The following is an 18,986-nucleotide window of genomic DNA, read 5'->3' as shown; positions in this document are numbered from 1 at the left end:
GTTTTTTCTATGATTTTCAAACTGATAATCTAAAATGGAATCTTATTTTAATTTTCTCCCAAAGCAGAGACATTTTAGGATGATGCTTTATAGTGAAAATCAACCACAAAGTAAGACAAAGCAATAATAACAACAAATACCATCCAAATTAGAGATCATGAAATCAAATAATTTAGAAATTTTTGCATCTGCAGTGTTTTTCTGTGCAAGCAAAGTTATATGTCTTGGTTAAAATTCTTTTTGATTATACATGGAAATTGGATGATGTTTTAATTCCCTGTATCTCTTCAGCACTTTTTTAGAGATGAAAAAAACAACTGCTGAATATAATTTTTCTTAAATTTGAATAATAGTTTATAGTTTGAAAGGCTGTGTGTAAATCTTTCAGGTCAGTTTATTTTCATTAGCTTTCTTCTCTATAGAAAGTGTTTATATTCAGATATGACCTTAATATTGTCATCATCTTCACCATTCATTTTGTACTTTTAACCAAATCCAGACTTAAAAGCGAGCCTTAGTTTGTCAAAGATTATCATCCGTAAATTTTATATTTAATTTTTCTCTACAGGAAAAGTATAGTCCAAGCATTTAACTATTTGAATTTCCAGAAAACTTCCAAAATAATTTATACCCCCACAGAGAATGACTCTCAAAAATTGACCATGTGCTGTAGCAAAAAGAGCTAAAGACTAATAATTCAGAGTAAAAAAGTATGATTCAAACTCTCACACTAACTATCCTTTGGGTTACTGGGTAAATAAGTCCTCTCTCCCTCCTCCCTGCTTCCCTTCCTTTCTTTCTTCCTCCCTTTCCCTCTCTTTCCTTTCTTTTTAAGATTTTTTTGAGTGAAAGTGAATGAAAGACTTCTGTGAAAATTTGCTAACTTGAGTGACAAAATGCTAGTCACTGCAAGAACTAGACCACTCAGGAGCGCTCCATCTCTCCGCATCCGCATCCATCAGCTACTAAGTGAGTACTATTGAGTATCTGTAATGTACCAAGCACTGTGTTAGTAAAAAGGATATGTTAAAAGAACAATGAGAAGGGAGATGGCTCTACAAGTGTCTCCACATCTACTCAGAGACACAGAATATAAACCTAAATAAATATAAATGAATGTATCCGTGCATGATTATCATGCTTCATCACAAAATAAAAGAAATTCAAAACAACTGCAAAAGAGAACCTTGGATGTTGGTTGGGCAGATCTGGTAATATATGCAAAAGGAGTTAGGGCCCTAGCCTGCTTTGCTCAGTGTATGGAACAAAGGTCAGTCTGTGGACAAAGTGTCCTGGGTTTGATTGCAGTTAAGGGCACTGTTGAGGGCGTGTACCTTGGTTGCAGGCTCCTCCCTGGCCTGGGCCCTGGCCAGGGCACATGCAGGAGGCAACCAGTTGATGCGTTTCTCTCACATTGATGTTTCTCTCTGTCTTTCCCGCTCTCTTCCACTCTCCCTAAAAATCAATTGAAAAATATCCTAGGATGAGGACTAATAGCAACAACAACAACAAAACAAAAAAAAAGAGGCGGGGGGGGGGGGGATTAGGAATTGTTGTGGCTGGAACCATCAGGAGAATAGCCTTAAAATATTTCTATATTTTTCCTACTATAATTACTTCATACATGTATCTCTCAAAGGACCAAGGACATCATATATTTATTCAGCCTTTACTAGCCACTTAATGAGTACCAGGAGCTGCACTGGTAGGATGCCCTGGATAAAAAGATGAGTAAGAAATAGGTTCCCAGGACAAGTCAATGGCCTTACCAAAGCTTCAACATTTCTTTCTCATTTTTTTTCCCCAGAAAACTTTACATTTCTGCTTTTTTGAATATCACTAATGTATTTTTTTATTAGCCTTTGCTTTTGCTCCAGGAAAAAAGTCCTAAGAGAAGGCAATAACCAAAAAAACAAAAGTCTTCTAAGAAATAGTTCTTTCCCATCATCGACCAGTGCTGAATGGGCCAGATCTTATTTAAGAGGAATCTTAGGGAAAGCAAGCAAGGTTATGGGGGCGAAGGCAGTTAGGGATTTGTCTTTAAACTATATTTGTATAGCAAGTACACTAATTTTATTTGGATTCTAGAATTGGTTTGAGGGACTAAGGAGAAAAAAGATGGGTAATATTGGGGAAAATCTTCAGTTTTCCGAAGCCACCCCTCGATGTTGTTGGTAGGCCTATGGTATTCTATTTCTATAGCCGAGTGGCTTACAAGTTGAGAGAGCCACCTTACAAACTTAAGGAAAGCAGTTTCTATAGCAACACTCAAACCCTTTGAAGGAAGCCTGGAGAATCCTTTCTTATAACCAAGGAAGCAGAGACGGGAATTTATTAAAGGTTTATTTCATATACTCAGAATAATAATATTTAGGGTAAGTATATTTCTTTAGTGTCATGTCATGCATCTGACTTCAATTCTAGAATATTAAGTAAGTACTGATGGATCTCAATGGCTTAATTAGTTTTCCAAGACAGAGCTAGACTGTTTAGGAGCATTAGCATCAATTTTAAGGACATATTGTGGAGCCTGACTGCTAGATTCCTATTTTGGCTTGGACAGTTATTGCTGACCTATCTGCTCCTCAGTGTCTCATCTCTGAAATGGAAACAAACACAATATTGACTCATAGGATTTTTTGTAAACCTTAAAGAAATGAATATGTATAGGCACTTAGAACAGTTCCTGATAACAGCTCAATAAATATTAACTATTGTAACAAACAAGTTTTTCAGAAGCTAAGCAGCTTTCTGTTTCACAGATAGAATTGGAGATCATAGTCCATGTAAATATATACAAGTAAATTCAACTAACATTTTTTTGGCCACCTCCTTTACAAAGGCATCATCACACTTGACACTGGGGGTAATAAAAAACAAATACTGTATTATTTCTGCCCTTAAGTTGTTTATTATACAGTAAGAAAAGGGGAAGGAGACACACAGACAACCATCTATAACCCAAGTTCCATTGGCTGCAGGACTTACCAGTGGGTCATATTCTCAGCCTCTCACCTCTTCTCCAGGCACTCTAGCCTACTGTTGGTTTCTGAAATGCACTGAGCTCATTCCTGCCTCAGGACTTTTGTGTTTGCTGTTCCTTTGCTGGATAATTCTGCCTTAGTTCATAGAAGGACTGGTTCCTTCTGGTCATTCAGGTCTCAGCTCATATGTCACCTCCTCAGAGAAGCCTTACCTAAACACCTTTCAAAGTTGGTTCCTCCTGGTCATTTTCTATCAGAGCAGGACCATCTTTGTTTTTATTTCCAGCATTTTAACATTGATAATTATCAACTTTAATTAACTTGTTTAATTGCCTGTCTCATCGACTAGATGGAAGTTTACATGAGACAAGGGACTATCTCTGTTTTATTCTCAGGTTTATCCCCAGAGCCTTTCACAGTGTCTGGTGTCTAGTAGGTACTACTAGAATGAATGAATGAATAAATGAATGTGAATGAATGAAGGAAGGAAGGAAGATTATAGTAAATGAGAACATAGAAGAGAAAATAATAGTTTTGATTAAGAACTATTAAAATAATAGTTTTGATTTTAAAGAGAGAGATGGAAAATGGAGGATAGGCATTGTGGAGCATGAGAGCACTGTGAGAAAAGACATGGAGTATTTGATACCCTTATCTGTTTTGAAGGAGAATCCATCTTCTGACCTTTAGTACGGAACTGCAAGGTCATGTTTCCAGGTTCCTGGGTATCCTAAAAAGCTTTTTCTTCCTCCCTCAGCCCTGTTATTGTGTAACTTTTGCTTTCACTGTCTTGTCTTTCCAATCTTGTTATCCGTCCACTTAAACTTAAAGAAATGTAGCAGAATAGAGTGTCACCTTGTTGCTCCCAAGCAGGAGATTTTGCTAAAACATTCACGCCCACGCTCAAATTATGCAGTCACCAGGGACTGTACAGATAGTGCAATCATGTTTATGCAGCTGAGAGCAAGAGAAGATCAGGTGAATGGTGGAGATCACTTACCTAAGAGCTGTGGGCTTCCATTAACAGTGATAACCACAGGCTAATTTCACTGCTGAACGAGGGCTGTAAAATAATTAGGAAAAGTGCATGCCAGAATGCCAGTGCATATTTCTTCTAAATTAATACAGCCTCGTCAAATAGGTTATATTAAAAACAGACACTCTGTGATACAAGGTCATTGATTGGCTTAATTAATAAGAATCAACAGGCAGAAGTTAGGGCCTGCATTAACCTTGGCAGCAGTTGGTAGCTGGGGGAAGGTAACAGAACAAGAATTATCTGCTAGGGAGTAAATCTGTGCCTACAAAATAGCTTCTGAAATGGAGACTAGCTGTGCACTGATGCAGGGTTTTTGTTCCATAAGATCTCCCCAGAGCAAGGTAGGGAACCTGCCCGTGGAGAGACAGATGCATAGTTCAACCCCAACTTGTGGAGATGTTGGGAACTCTTACTTCCTAGATCAGGGAGAAACTTTTGCTCTAGTTGAGTGATATTCCTGGAAATGCCCAGTTATTTCAATTGCATTCATTTTCCGGTTGACAGATTTAGGAGGGAAAAAAGGAGATGTCCAGGTAAAAAATTTTTAAATCTTTATTGTTGAAAGTATTACATATGTCCCCTTTCCCCCCAATGACCATTCAAGCCCACCCCTGACCCCTACCCTAGGCCTTCACCACCCTATTATATATGTCCATGGGTTATGCGTATATATGCATACAAGTTCTTTGGTTGTTCTTTTCCCACCCACTCACCTCTGTGTTCCCTCTGTGTTCTTAGTATTTAAAGATTTGATTCTTGACTCTTAAAGAATTTTTTGGAGATTTGACCTGACACCATTAATGCCCCCTTGGAACTAATTTTTTTTGTCTTATTGAAGCCAAAGATACGCATATTCATTATCATTCAAGATGACTAATAGATGTTGAAAAAATGCGATGATGATTTAGTAATAAGGATAAGTGCAGAATTTTTATAATAGTTAAACAAGAGGGGAGAAAAAACAAAATAAGCAGTGGTATATTGGGACGATGCTCTATGCCAACTTAGCTACCTGGCCAGGGTCCCTGCAATTTATTTAAGCCTTGGTTTTCTCAATGATAAAACAAAGGGTAATAAGAAAACTAAGTTGTTGGATCATTAAAAGGCTTACAAAACATTAAAAAATATTTATCAGGAAGCTAGACACAGTAATTGCTTTATAAATTTCAACTGTTCACGATTAAAAAGGAAATTTTAGATGGACAATGTCTTAGAAACTTTGGATGTTGAAAAAAACCAGAAGTTTGGGTTTGGTTTCAATCCTCATTCTGGTAGCATGGTAATCCTATTTCGGGGTCTCTGGGACACAAAAATTCAGATTTCTCCGTGGTGACTTCTGGTTCCAGTCTTGTAGTAAACAGCCTAAAAGCAAAAAAAAAAAAAAAAAAAAAAAAAAAAAAAAAAAAAAGAATTTAGAACATCATCAGAAAGCATGTAGAAACTTCCTAGGGTATTGCCGAGGTCCAACCCCAGCAGGTCCAGGGGTCCCCAAAGGCGTGGACGGAGTCGACGAAGAAGGAATGACATGGAGACAGCGTTCAGTTGATCAGCAACCTAGCCAGGATCTCTAGCCCGGATCTCCAGAGAGGTTCTGCTTCGGATCTCCAGCGAGGCTCTGCAGCCATGTTCCCTCGCTAGGTTCCCCAGCCAGGCTCTGTCCAGGCTCTCCAGTCAGGTTCAGTGTCCAGGTTCCAGTCAGGTTCTCCTGCCAATCTCTGTAGTCAGGTTCAGTCCAGGATCCCTTGCCATGTTCTCCTGCTAGGCTCTGTCTCTAGGCTCCGTGTAGATTCTGTCTTCTTGATTCTGTTCTAAGTTCTGTGTTCTGAGTTCTGTCTCTTTCTGTCTTGTTACAACTGTATTTATACCAGTTGATTCAATCCTATCAATCTCTATTACAAAGGTTAGGGCGTTTCTTATCTCCATTCCAGGGAGAAAAGATTATGTAGTTTAAGCATGATTGTTCGTAGTTAAAGGGATTAATTACCCGCCTGGCACTTAGTTGAGGGGTTTTATTCCCTCCCTAACTTCAGGGGAAAATCCCTACCTGGGGAAAACAACCTTTCTCAGAGACCTTGGTTAAAACACATAGTGCCAAGAAGGTGAGCAAACATATTAAGAACAGTATGCCATATATGCCAGGTCCCTTGAAACAGCAAGGATGGACCGGCTCCCGGCAGGGTATAACACTTAAGTTTATTTTTATGGTTTTCCTTACCTAGACAAAATTTTGTAACACTGAATGTCTCTGACTGCCTTTCACCGAGAATCAGAAATCTGAGGATTTGGCTAAGCCAAGAAGGAAACAATAAGGAGAAAATCAGTGATAAGTTTACTCTTGTGATCAGATTTTCAAACATTCACTGTCTGTTTGTATATGTATTTGCTTACGATCCATATCTACTGACCTCTTTTAATGTAGAAAAGTGACTAATTTCCATCCTCCATGTCACAGTTTGTAGAGAAGTGGGGCACTTCATCACCTTTAATAAATTTTTCACAAAATATGTAATGGAAGGAAGATTGGTTCACTCTGTTATGCAATTATGTAAACTGTTTTAGAATTCTACTTAGATTTGGGAGGTTCATCCTGTGGAATTATGGGGCTATCTTTTGGCAATTTGCTGTTTGTTTTTATAAACTAATATTCTTTACCATTACCCATTGGTAGATACCAATTTTCAAAGCCTAACCAATGTCCCTTTATAGAACTGAATTTTACTTCTCTTTGTCCAGATGAAATTTCCCTCCGTGAACTGGCGTATATTTAGTGGCATATTCAAAATCTGCTGGTAATTTATGAATAGTCCTGTGGGGCAAGAATTAACCTTTTCCTTTATTACAAGACCGTTAAGTCCAATGGAGTGAAACCACAGGAAAATTAGAATGAAAGAGCTTATCAGACTCTACTGCAGCTGTAGAGAAAATAAATCAAGAATTTAAAGAAAATATAATGTAGTTTTGAATCTTGTCTATTTAATATCAATATAGCACCTGGTAGGACTCTTACATTTCATTTCACCTATAGATAGTGGATAAATACTCTGGACTGAAATATGGAAAAAGATTCTATTTCAAATCTGCTCCTTGAGGACTCAAGCATTTTTGAAAAATTCCTCTCCAGTCTGTGAGCTGAAGATGGAGCCCTTGTGCCGTGCCCTAGAGGCAGTCTTAGCAGCATTTCTTCCAAACTTGTTTATGCAGTTTTAGAAAGGACACGGACCAGCAAAAATATTGTTGTTTTTTTTTTAACTCCTGAATTGCCACCTTGGATAGTGTGTGGAGGAGACTGGATTAATGGGACTCCATGGGTAGAGAGAAAACCAGCCAAAAGCCTGTTGCGGTTGGGAGCTTGAGGTTTTTGTAGTAACTGTGGTTTTGACCGTTTCTGGGGGATGGAAGGAAACTGTCCTTTTCATCACGTCTTCATGGGTTGCTCCTCTGGATATGTCCCTATAGGGTCTCAGTTTTGCCATTTGTAAGATGAATGGCTTCTATTAGCTGTTTCCTGTGCCCTTTTCTCTTACAACATTCTGTGAATTTAAGGTGTTTATTTTTTATTTTTATTTTATTATTATTATTTTTGTTAATTTTCACTCAAGGATATTTTCCCCCACTGATTTTTAGAGAGTAGGAAGGAAGGAGGGAGGGAGGGGGAGAGAGAGAGAAAAAAAATTGATGTGAGAGAGACACATCAATTGGTTGCCTCCCACACGTGTCCCTACCGGGGCCCAGTATCAGACCTGCAACCCAAGTACATGCCCTTGACCAGTAATCAAGCCCACAACCCTTCAGTGTGTGGGCTGGTGCTCTAACCATTGGGAAATACCAGCCAGGGCAAGTTTAACGTCTTCTTAATGTATTTCCCAGCCAGATCGGTTTGCCTTTTGAAGAAATGTAACTGGTCTAGGTGTGAGGGCAAGGAAAGGACAGAGGTAAAAATGGTAATACCTACCTGCCCAGAACTTCACAAAGGTGGTCTCATTTTCTTTCTAACAAGAAACCTGTGAAATAGATCTTACTGGTACTTTTTTACAGATGGAAATGCACAAGCTCAGTAACAGTAAGTAATTTATGCAAAGACACATATTGAAGAAGTGACAGAGCTGAGTTTTGGACCTAGCTCAATTTGACTCCAATTTTAGGGTTATTTATACTACAATCAAAGCCTGTATACACCTGCTACAGAAAATATGGAAAGTAGTTGTTATTTTTTTAAAGTGAACACAGAGTTTAAATTTAAAAATGCATAGCATGACCATAGCTTGTGTACTCAGTTCGTTGAACGGTGTTCTGTGCACCAAATGATTTCCAGTTTGATTCAGGGTCAGGTCACATGCCTGGGTTGTGGGCTTGATCTCCAGTAGGGCATGTGCAGGAGGCAGCCCATTGATGTTTTGCTCTCACATTGATGTTTCTCTCTCTCCCTTTCTCTCTAAAAATCATCAGACAAGAAGAAGAAATAACAGGTATCCAAATTGGAAAAGAAGAAGTAAAACTGTCCTTATTTGCAGATGACATGATACTGTACATAGAAAACCCTAAAGACTCCATCCAAAAATTAGTAGACTTAATAAATGAATTCGGCAATGTAGCAGGATACAAAGTTAATGCCAAGAAATCTAAGGCATTTCTTTACACCAATAGTGAACTTACAGAAAGGGAGACTAAAAAAGCAATCCCATTTACCATCGCACCAAAAAAATTAAGATACCTAGGAATAAACTTAACTAAGGAGGTAAAAGACTTATATGTGAAAAACTACAGGACACTGAAAAAAGAGATAGAGGAAGATATAAACAGATGGAAGAACATACTGTGTTCATGGATTGGTAGAATCAACATCATCAAAATGCCCATACTACCCAAAGCAATCTATAGATTCAATGCAATAATACCACATGATCTCACTCATTCATGGATAATAGAGACCATTATAAACTTTTGAACAGTAATAGATACAGAGGCAGAGCTGCCTCGAACAGATTGTCAAAATGCAGCGGGAAGGCCGGGGAAAGTTGGGGGGCAGGTGGGAGGGGTATAAGAGAGCAACCGAAGGACTTGTATGCATGCATATATGCATAACCAATGGACATGGGACGCTGGGGGGTGGGAGAGGCCAGGGGATAGTCAAGGGCGGGGGGGGGGGGGGGAAGACACATATGTAATACCCTTTGTAATACTTTAAGCAATAAAAAAAATAAAAATAAAATAAAATACCAATGGCATATTTCACCGATCTAGAACGAAAGTTTCAAAAATTCATCTGGAATAACAAAAGACCTCGAATAGGTGCAGCAATCCTGAGAAAGAAAAACAAAGTAGGTGGGATCTCAGTACCAGATATCAAGTTGTGTTACAAAGCCACTGTTCTTAAAACAGCTTGGTACTGGCATAAGAACAGACATATAGATCAATGGAATAGAATAGAGAACCCAGAAATCGACCCAAACCACTATGCCCAATTAATATTCGACAAAGGAGGCAAGAGCATACAATGGAGTCAAGACAGTCTCTTCAATAAATGGTGTTGGGAAAATTGGACAGATACATGCAAAAGGATGAAACTAGACCACCAACTCACACCATACAAAAAATAAACTCAAAATGGATAAAGGACTTAAACATAAGACGGGAAACCATAAAAATGCTAGAGGAATCCATAGGCAGCGAAATCTCAAACATATGCCGAAGGAATTTCTTCTCTGATACCACTCCTAGGGCAATGGAAACTAAAGATAAAATAAACAAATGGGACTACATCAAAATAAAAAGCTTTTGCATAGCAAATAAAACCATCAACAAAACAACAAGAAAGCCCACTGCATGGGAGAACATATTTGCCAATGATATCACCGATAAGGGTTTAATCTCCAACATTTACAGGGAACTCATGCAGCTTAACAAAAGGAAGATAAACAATCCAATCAAAAAATGGGCAAGGACCTAAATAGACTTTTTTCAAAAGAGGACATACAGAAGGCCAAAAGACACATGAAAACATGCTCAAAGTCACTAATCATCTGAGAGATGCAAATCAAAATGACAATGTGGTATCATCTCACACCTGTCAGAATGGCTATCATCAACAAATCATCAAACAATAAGTGTTGGAGAGCATGTGGAGAAAAAGGAACCCTTCTGCACTGCTGGTGGGAATGCAGACTGGTGCAGCCACTGTGGAGAACAGTATGGAGTTTCCTCAAAAAACTAAAAATGGAACTCCCATTTGACCCAGTGATCCCACTTCTAGGAATATATCCCAAGAAGCCAGAAACACCAGTCAGAAAGGATATATGCACCCCTATGTTCATAGCAGCACAATTCACCATAGCTAAGGTTTGGAAACAGCCTAAGTGCCCATCAGCAGATGAGTGGATTAGAAAACTGTGGTACATCTACACAATGGAATAGTACACTGCAGTAAAAAAGAAGGAACTCTTGCCATTTGCAACAGCATGGATGGAACTGGAGAGCATTATGCTAAGTGAAATAAGCCAGTCAGAGAAAGATAAATACCACATGATCTCACTCATTTGTGGAATATAGAGAACAACATAGATTGATGAATAGGGACAGATCCAAATACAGAGAAACAGCGATCAGACTATCAATCTCCAGAGGGAAAGTAGGGGAGGGTGGGGGTAAGGGGAAGAGATCAACCAAAGGACTTGTATGCGTGCATATAAGTCAAACCAATGGACATGGACAACAGGGGGATGAGTGTATAAGTGGGGGATGGGGGACGTTGGGGGTTAATTGGGGGGGGATGAGGACACACTTATAATACCTGAACCAATAAAGAAATTAAAGATAAAAAGATATAAAATGCATAGTATGAACTTAAATTATGTAAAAATTATGTTTCACCTATCAATATGGCAAAAATAGCACTATGTTTTGACAAAGGTTTTTCAGAAGAGACACTCTCATACTATAGCTGGACTCTTCCTGTGTTTCACTTATTTTAAAGATATTTAGGCATTCTTTATAATATTAGTTGTAAATATCTTTGCCAAGTTTGTCTTTTATCAAGTTTTCCTTGTGTCATAGTCATATCTTCCCCAATTTGAAGTCCTAAAAGGATTTGCAAATGGTTTCTTTAACACTTTTATGTTTCATAAAATCTTTCATCTTTTTTGGATTTTATTTAGGTATAAAATGGAGCTAATTTTCCAAATTGTTATCCATTTATTCTTACTGCACAAATCTATCCTTTCCTGACTGACCTAAGATGCTCTTTAACATGTTCTCAATTTCTATATGCATTTGGATGCATTTTTGCACTTTTCTAATCCTTTGATTATCTCGTCATGTGCTGCCCCCACACTTCTTTAGTTGTGGCTTTATTTCTAATGCCTCTGTTAGTACTGTGATTTGTTTTCTCAGATTTTTTTTCTGGATACTCTTGTTTATTGTTCCATATAAATTTTAGAGTTAAGATTGGCCTACATTGGTAAATTAATTAAAGAAGAAATAACATTTCTATGTTATTTAACCTTCCTACTTTAAAATATAGCATGGTTTTTATTTGTTCATCTTTTTAGATGTCTCAGGAGCATTTAAAACTTTTCTTTATTTAGATCTTACGAATTTCTTGTAATGTTTGTTCTTAGATATTGAATAATTTTTGCTATGGATTTTACAGTATTTTATCTCATTATTCTTCCCAAGCGGTTATTGTTTGCAAATATGAAAGCCATCAACTATTGTATATAAATGTTATTACAGCCTACATATTTATATATTTTTTGTAACAGTTGAAACCTTGGATTGCTCTGATATGCACTCAGATCATATTCACATATTAAACACATTTACATTTTATTTGCACTATAACTAGGACACTCAGAATAATGTTCAATAATTAAAGTGAGAGATTATCTGTTTTTGAAATATACATAATTTTTAATGTTTAACCACCTCTGCATTTTTGGATTCAACCCAATTGGTTATTATTTTAAATTATTGTAATATAATTACTGGATTCATTTTGCTAATAATTTTTAAAAATCTCCCAGTGAAACTGGTTTATAATTTTCTTTTTATTATACTCTTATTGGGGTTCATATTAAAAATGATTATTGCTTCATAAAATGAACTGTGAAGTTTTTAATCTTTTTCTGTGCTTTAAAATTGTTTCTAACAAAGGAACTACCTATTCCTTGAAGGTTTGGAATTGTGTTCTTAAAATGTGGGTGTTTCATTAATGACCATTTCAATTTCTTCTATGGTGATTAGTCTATTAAAGTTTCTTACTTAATCAAGACTCAGTTTTCATAATATATGTTCTAAGAGGACAGTCCATTTTATTTAGAGTTGTTGATTTACTGGTATGAGGCTGTAAAGAGTATTCTCTGAAAACATTTTTATTTTTATGATTTCAGAGAGGAAGGGAGAAGGAGAGAGAGATAGAAACACCAATGATGAGAGAGAATCATTGATCGGCTGCCTCCTGCATGCCCCCTTCTGGGGATTGAGGCTGCAACCCAGGCATGTGCTCCAACTGATCTCAGTTATTGTTTTTTTATAGATTCCCTTTAATCAGATGAAGAATGTTCTCTTTTGTTCCTAGTTCACTGATAGTTTTAATAGGAGTGGGTGTTATATTGTGTCAAAAGCTTATTCTCCATCCATTGATATTGTTATATAGCTTTTCACTTTTAGTCTGAACATAATGAATTATATATTTTGATTTTCAAATGTTAAACCAACTTTGCATACCTTGGTAACCCTACTTTCTAATGATGTATTATTCTTGGTATGTTTTGCTGAAAATATCAAATGTGTCTCTGGAGGGACATCAGTACTTCTGAATTCCAATACGAAATTATAAGGCTGCATAGAAGACAATATCATAGTGAACTTACTCATAAAACATTGTTTTTTTAAAAAATATGTTTTTATTGATTTCAGAGTAGAAGGGAAAAGGAGAGAGAGATAGAAACATGAGTGATGAGAATCATTGGCTGCCTCCTGCATGCCTCCTACTGGGGATTGAGCCCACCACCCAGGCATGTGCCCTGTCTGGGAATTGAACCATGACTTCCTGTTTCATGAGTCAAAAGATGAATCACTGAGCCACACCAACCAGCCTCATATAATATTTTGAAGTGAGGATATTGAATGTTCAAGATATTTAAAAATATTTATTAAGTTTGTAGAGTGTCATGATCATACTGTTTTTGGTGTGGGTGGCAGCGAGTAACTCTACTTTTGAATCATAGTCTAACAATGAAGGCTTTAAAAGAAAAGGAATGAGAATAGTAGGTGCTATTTTAGCTCTGAACAAAATACCCAGTGAACTCTGTCTGCTGCCATCACAAAGGCCCCTGGTGAAAAATGCCTGCTGCTCCTCTTTTTTATCATCAAGGAACTTGATGTCAGGACAGAAAACTCTTCCAGTGTCACTTTCTGAAAAGAGAGGGTACAAACTCTTATGTACTTAAAAAGCTTATATAGATTTTGAGATGATGGCTTATGTCAACTGTGCTTCTCCTCAGGATGATAATGGTGTAGATATTTTTAATGACATCGGACATGAAGTATTCTTTCATAGGAACTCCTTACCACTTTTCAGAAATAAATAGTATTAATATTTTGGTTGATAATCTTTAAAATATTTTCTATGCCTGAACAGTACTGTAACCATACTAAACATTTCTTCATCTTATTAAATATTCTATAGCAACATCATTTTCAATGGCTATTGAGTTCCAATAAATAGATGCATTGGTATTTAATGCATCTCATATTATTGAACTGTCACCAACAGTGTGATGAACACATCTTTTTGCTGTTGTTGTTAATCCTCACCCAAGGACATTTTTCCATTAATTTTTAGAGAGTGGAAGCAAGGGTGTGAGATAGAGAAAAACATTGATGTGAGAGAGACACATTGATTGGTTGCCTCCCGCACGGGCCAGGGATTAGCCTGCAACTGAGGTACATGCTGTTGACCAGATTCAAAATCATGACCCTTCAGTCCACGGGCTGGTGCTCTATCCACTGAGCAAAACTGGGTAGGGCTGTGAGGAATACATCTTGATAGTTAGCCTATATAATAAAAGGGTAATATGCAAATTGACCCTAACAGCAGAATGACTGGTCACTATGACACACACTGACCACCAGGGGGCAGATGCTCAATGCAGGAGCTACCCCCTGGTGGTCAGTGCGCTCCCACAGCGGGAGCTCTGCTCAGCCACAGGCCAGGCTGATGGCTGCCAGCACAGCAGTGGTGGCGGGAGCCTCTCCCGCCTCCTCAGCAGCACTAAGGATGTCCGACTGCAGCTTAGGTCTGCTCCCTGCTGATAAGTGGACATCCCCCGAGGGCTGCCGGGCTGCCAGAGGGAGGTCTGACTGCCAGCTTGGGACCGATCCCCTGGGGAGTGGGCCTAAGCCAGCAGGTGGACATCCTCCAAGGGGTCCCAGACTGTAAGAGGGCATAGGCTGGGTGGAGGGACCCCCCCAAGTGCACACATTTTGTGCACCGGGCCTCTAGTCTTTACATATTATTGATTTATTCCTTAGAAAAAAGTTTCTCAAACTTGGCACCATTGACATTGTGGGAACAGGGGACTGTCCTGTGCACTTTAGGATGTTCAGCAGCATCTGGTCTCTTTCCACTGATGCCAGTAGCACCTCCACTCTTAGTGGTGACAACTCAAAATGTCCCCACACATTTCCCAATGTCCCCTGGGAGCCAAAATTTCTCCCCTATCGAGAATCACTGGCTATGGTTGAATCTTTTGAAGAACAGTTTGCTACATATATGGTATGTGCCAATTTAAAGGTGGTTTTTAAAAAAATCTGTGTGGGGTTTCATTTTTAGTTTGAAGAAAATTAATGAAAAGACAACTTAAAATTCATTTAAAATTTTCTTCTAAAACCTTCCTACCAAGTTATTAGAGTTTAGTTTGCCCAGTGATAAATATGTGGTTCTATTTCATTTTTAGCTACAGGAAAATCTCTCTATGTGGCAACAGAGTGATAGAGCTCAAAGATAATAGGAAGAGAAGATCCAGATCTCAAACTGCTTTTCACCTTACTAATTATATGCTATTTTGTGATTTTTATATTTTATAACTACATTTACACATTTTAGACCCCCAATGTTTTCCTTTCACAGGCAGTACATAGAACTGATTGAGTGTTTAGATTTTGGAATCAGTCCAACTAGATTCTGATACTGTATCTTACCAGATTCTAACTAGCTGATTTGGGCCACTTTAATCCTCAGTTTCTGTATCTGGAAAATGGGAAAAATAATACCTACAATACCAAGTTGTTGGAAAAATTTAATTTTTTTTTATTAATGTTTAAAGTATTACAAATAGTAGTACACATGTCTCCTTTTCCCCCATTACCTCCCCCCGGCCTCCCCTACCCCCCAGCACATGCTCTCACCTTCCATCCCCTAGTGTCTGTGTCCATTGGTTGTACTTATATGCATGCATATAAGTCCTTTGGTTGATCTCTTACCCCCCCTCAAACCCTCCCCTTCCTTTCCGCTGTGTTTGACAGTCCGTTCGATGCTTCTTTGTCTCTGTATCTATTTTTGTTCATCTGATTATGATGTTCTTTATATTCCACAAATGAGTGGGATCATGTGATATTTATCTTTCTCTGACTGGCTTATTTTGCTTAGCATAATGCTCTCCAGTTCCATCCATGCTCTGGCAAATGGTAAGAATTCCTTCTGTTTTGTAGCAGTGTAGTATTCCATTATGTAGATTTACCACAGTTTTTTAATCCACTCATCTATTGATGGGCACTTAGGCTGTTTCCAACTCTTAGCTATGGTGAATTGTGCTGCTATGAACATAGGGGTGCATATATCCTTTCTGATTGGTGTTTCTGTTTTCTTGGGATATATTCCTAGAAGTGGGATCACTGGGTCAAATGGGAGTTCCATTTTTAACTTTTTGAGGGAATGCCATACAGTTTTCCACAGTGGCTGCACCAGTTTGCATTCTCACAGGCAGTGCAAGAGGGTTCCTTTTTCTCCGCATCCTCGCCAGCACTTGTCATTTGTTGATTTGTTGATGACAGCCAATGAGATGGTACCTCATTGTTGTTTTGATTTGCATCTCTCCGATGATTAGTGATTTTGAGCATGTTTGTATGTCTCTTGGCCTTGTGTATGTCCTCTTTCGAACAGTGTCTATTTAGGTCCTTTGCCCACCCTTTGATTGGATTGTTCATTTTCCTTTTGTTAAGTTGTATGAATTTCCCTGTAAATTTTGGAGAGTAAACCCTTATCTGAGCTAACATTGGCAAATATGTTCTCCCATGCGTTGGGCTTTCTTGTTGTTTTGTTGATGGTTTCTTTTGCTCTGCAGAAGCTTTTAATTTTGATGTAGTCCCATTTTTTTATTTTTTCCTTAGTTTTCATTGCCCTAGGAGCTGTATTGCTAACGATATTGCTATGGCAAATGTCTTCTATTTTGCTGCCTATGACTTCTTCTAAGCTTTTTATAGTTTCTCATCTTACATTTAAGTTCTTTATCCACTTTGAGTTTATTTTTGTGAATGGTGTAAGTTGGTGGTCTGGTTTCATTTTTTTGCATGTATTTGTCCAGTTTTCCTAACACCATTCATTGAAGAGACTGTCTTGACTCCATTGTGTGCTCTTGCCTTCTTTGTAAAATATTAATTGAGCATAATAGTTTGGGTTGATTTCTGGGTTCTCTGTTCTGTTCTACTGGTCGGTATGTCTATTCTTGTGCCAGTACCAGGCAGTTTTGAGAACAGTGGCTTTATAGTATAGCTTGATATCTGGTATTGTGATCCCTCCAACTTTGTTCTTTGTGTCTCAAGATTACCTCCGCTATTCGGGATCTTTTTTATTCCACATTAATTTTTGGAGAGTTTGTTCTAAGTCTTTGAAGTATGCCTTTGGTATTTTAATGGGGATTGCATTGAATTTATAGATTGCTTTGGTAGTATGGACATTTTAATGATGTTGATTCTACCAATCCATGAACATGGTATATTCTTCCATTTGTTTATGTCTTCCTCTATCTCCCTTTTCAGCATCCTATAATTTTCTAAGTCAGGTCCTTTACCTTCTTGGTTAAATTTATTCCTAGGTATCTTAATTTTTTTGTTGCAGTGGTAAATGGGATTGTTTTTTTCAGTTTCTCTTTCTGTGAGTTCATTATTGGTGCATAAAAAAGCCATAGCATTCTGTGTGTTAATTTTGTTTCCTGCTACAATGCCGAGTTCATTTAATTAATTCTAGTAGACTTTTTGATGGATTCTTTAGGGTTTTCTATGTACAATATCATGCCATCTGCGAATAATGACGATTTTACTTATTGTTTTCCAAGTTGGATGCCTTTTATTTCTTCTTCTTGTCTAATTGCAACGGCTAATACTTCCAGTACTATGTCGAACAGGAGTGGTGAGAGTGGGCATCCCTGTCTTGTTCCTGTTCTTAGGGGAAATGGTGTTAGTTTTTGTCCATTGAGTATGATGTTGGCTGTGGGTTTGTCATATATGGCTTTTATTATGTTGAGGTATGATCCTTCTATTCCTATCTTGCTGAGAGTCTTCATCAAGAAAGGGTGTTGGATTTTGTCAAATGCTTTTTCTGCATCAATTGATATGATTATATGGTTTTTATCTCTTAATTTGTTTAAGTGGTGTATCACGTTTATTGATTTGCGGATATTGTACCATCCTTGCATCCCTGCAATAAAGCCCACTTTGTAATGCTGGATCTGATTTACTAGAATTTTGTTGAGAATTATGGCATCTATGTTCCTGAGGGATATTGGCCTGTAGTACTCTTTCTTTGTATTATTTTTATCTGGTTTTGGGATTAGGTTAATGCTGGCCTCATAGAATGAGCTTGGAAGTGTGTGTTGTTCTTGAATTTTTTGAAATAGTCTAAGGAGTATAGGTTTTAGTTCTTCTTTGAATGTTTGATAAAACTCCCCTGTGAAGTTGTCTGGTCCAGGGATTTTGTTCGTTGGAAGTTCTTTGATTACTACTTCAATTTCTTCCATATTTATCGGCCTATTCCGAATTTTTGATTCTTCCTGATTGAGTTTTGGAAGGTCGTATTTTTCTAGAAATATGTCCATTTCTTCTAGGTTGACCAATTTGTTGGAATAGAGTTGCTCATAGTATTTTTTTTATGATTCTTTGTATTTCTGTGGGGGTCTGTTTTTATTTCGCCTCTTTCATTTCTAATTATGTTTATATGGGTCCTCTCTCTTTGCTTCTTGGTGAACCTGGCTATGGGTTTATCAATCTTGTTTATCCTTCCAAAGACCAGCTCTTGGTTTCATTGATCTTTTGTATTTTCTTTTTTTGTCTCTATATCATTTATTTCTGCTCTGATCTTTATTATTTCTTTCCTTCTGCTCACTCTGGGCTTTTCTTGTTGCTCTCTTTCTAATTCTTCAAGTTGCAGCGTAAGATGGTTTATTAACAGTTTTTCTTGTTTTTTTGAGGTAGGTCTGTAATGTTATGAACTTCCCTCTCAGGACTGCTTTTACTGTGTCCCATAGATTTTGGATTGTTGTGTTTTCATTCTCATTTGTTTCCAGGATGTTCTTTATTTCTTCTTTGATCTCTTTGGTAATCCAATCATTGTTTAATAGCATGCTATTCAGCCTCCAAGTATTTGAATTTTTTGATATTTTTATTGTAGTTTATTTCTAATATTATGCCATTATTATCTGAGAAGATGCTTGACATGATTTCAATCTTCTTGAATTTGGAGAGACTTTGCCTGTGTCCCAATATGTGGTCTATCTTTGAAAATGTCTCATGTGTACTTGAGAAGAATGTATATTCTGTATTTTTGGGATGGAATGTTCTGAAGATGTCGATTAAGTACATTTGCGCTAGTGAGTTGTTTAGCATTACTGTTTCTTTGCTGATTTTTTTTGTCTAGAGGATTTATCAAGTGATGTTAATGGGGTACTAAAGTCTCCTACTATGATTGTATT

This window comes from Myotis daubentonii, chromosome 5 (assembly GCF_963259705.1).
Source record: "Myotis daubentonii chromosome 5, mMyoDau2.1, whole genome shotgun sequence".
In the NCBI taxonomy this organism is placed as follows: domain Eukaryota; kingdom Metazoa; phylum Chordata; class Mammalia; order Chiroptera; family Vespertilionidae; genus Myotis; species Myotis daubentonii.
The sequence above is the reverse complement of the archived record's forward strand: the minus strand, read 5'-3'. Positions refer to the sequence as shown.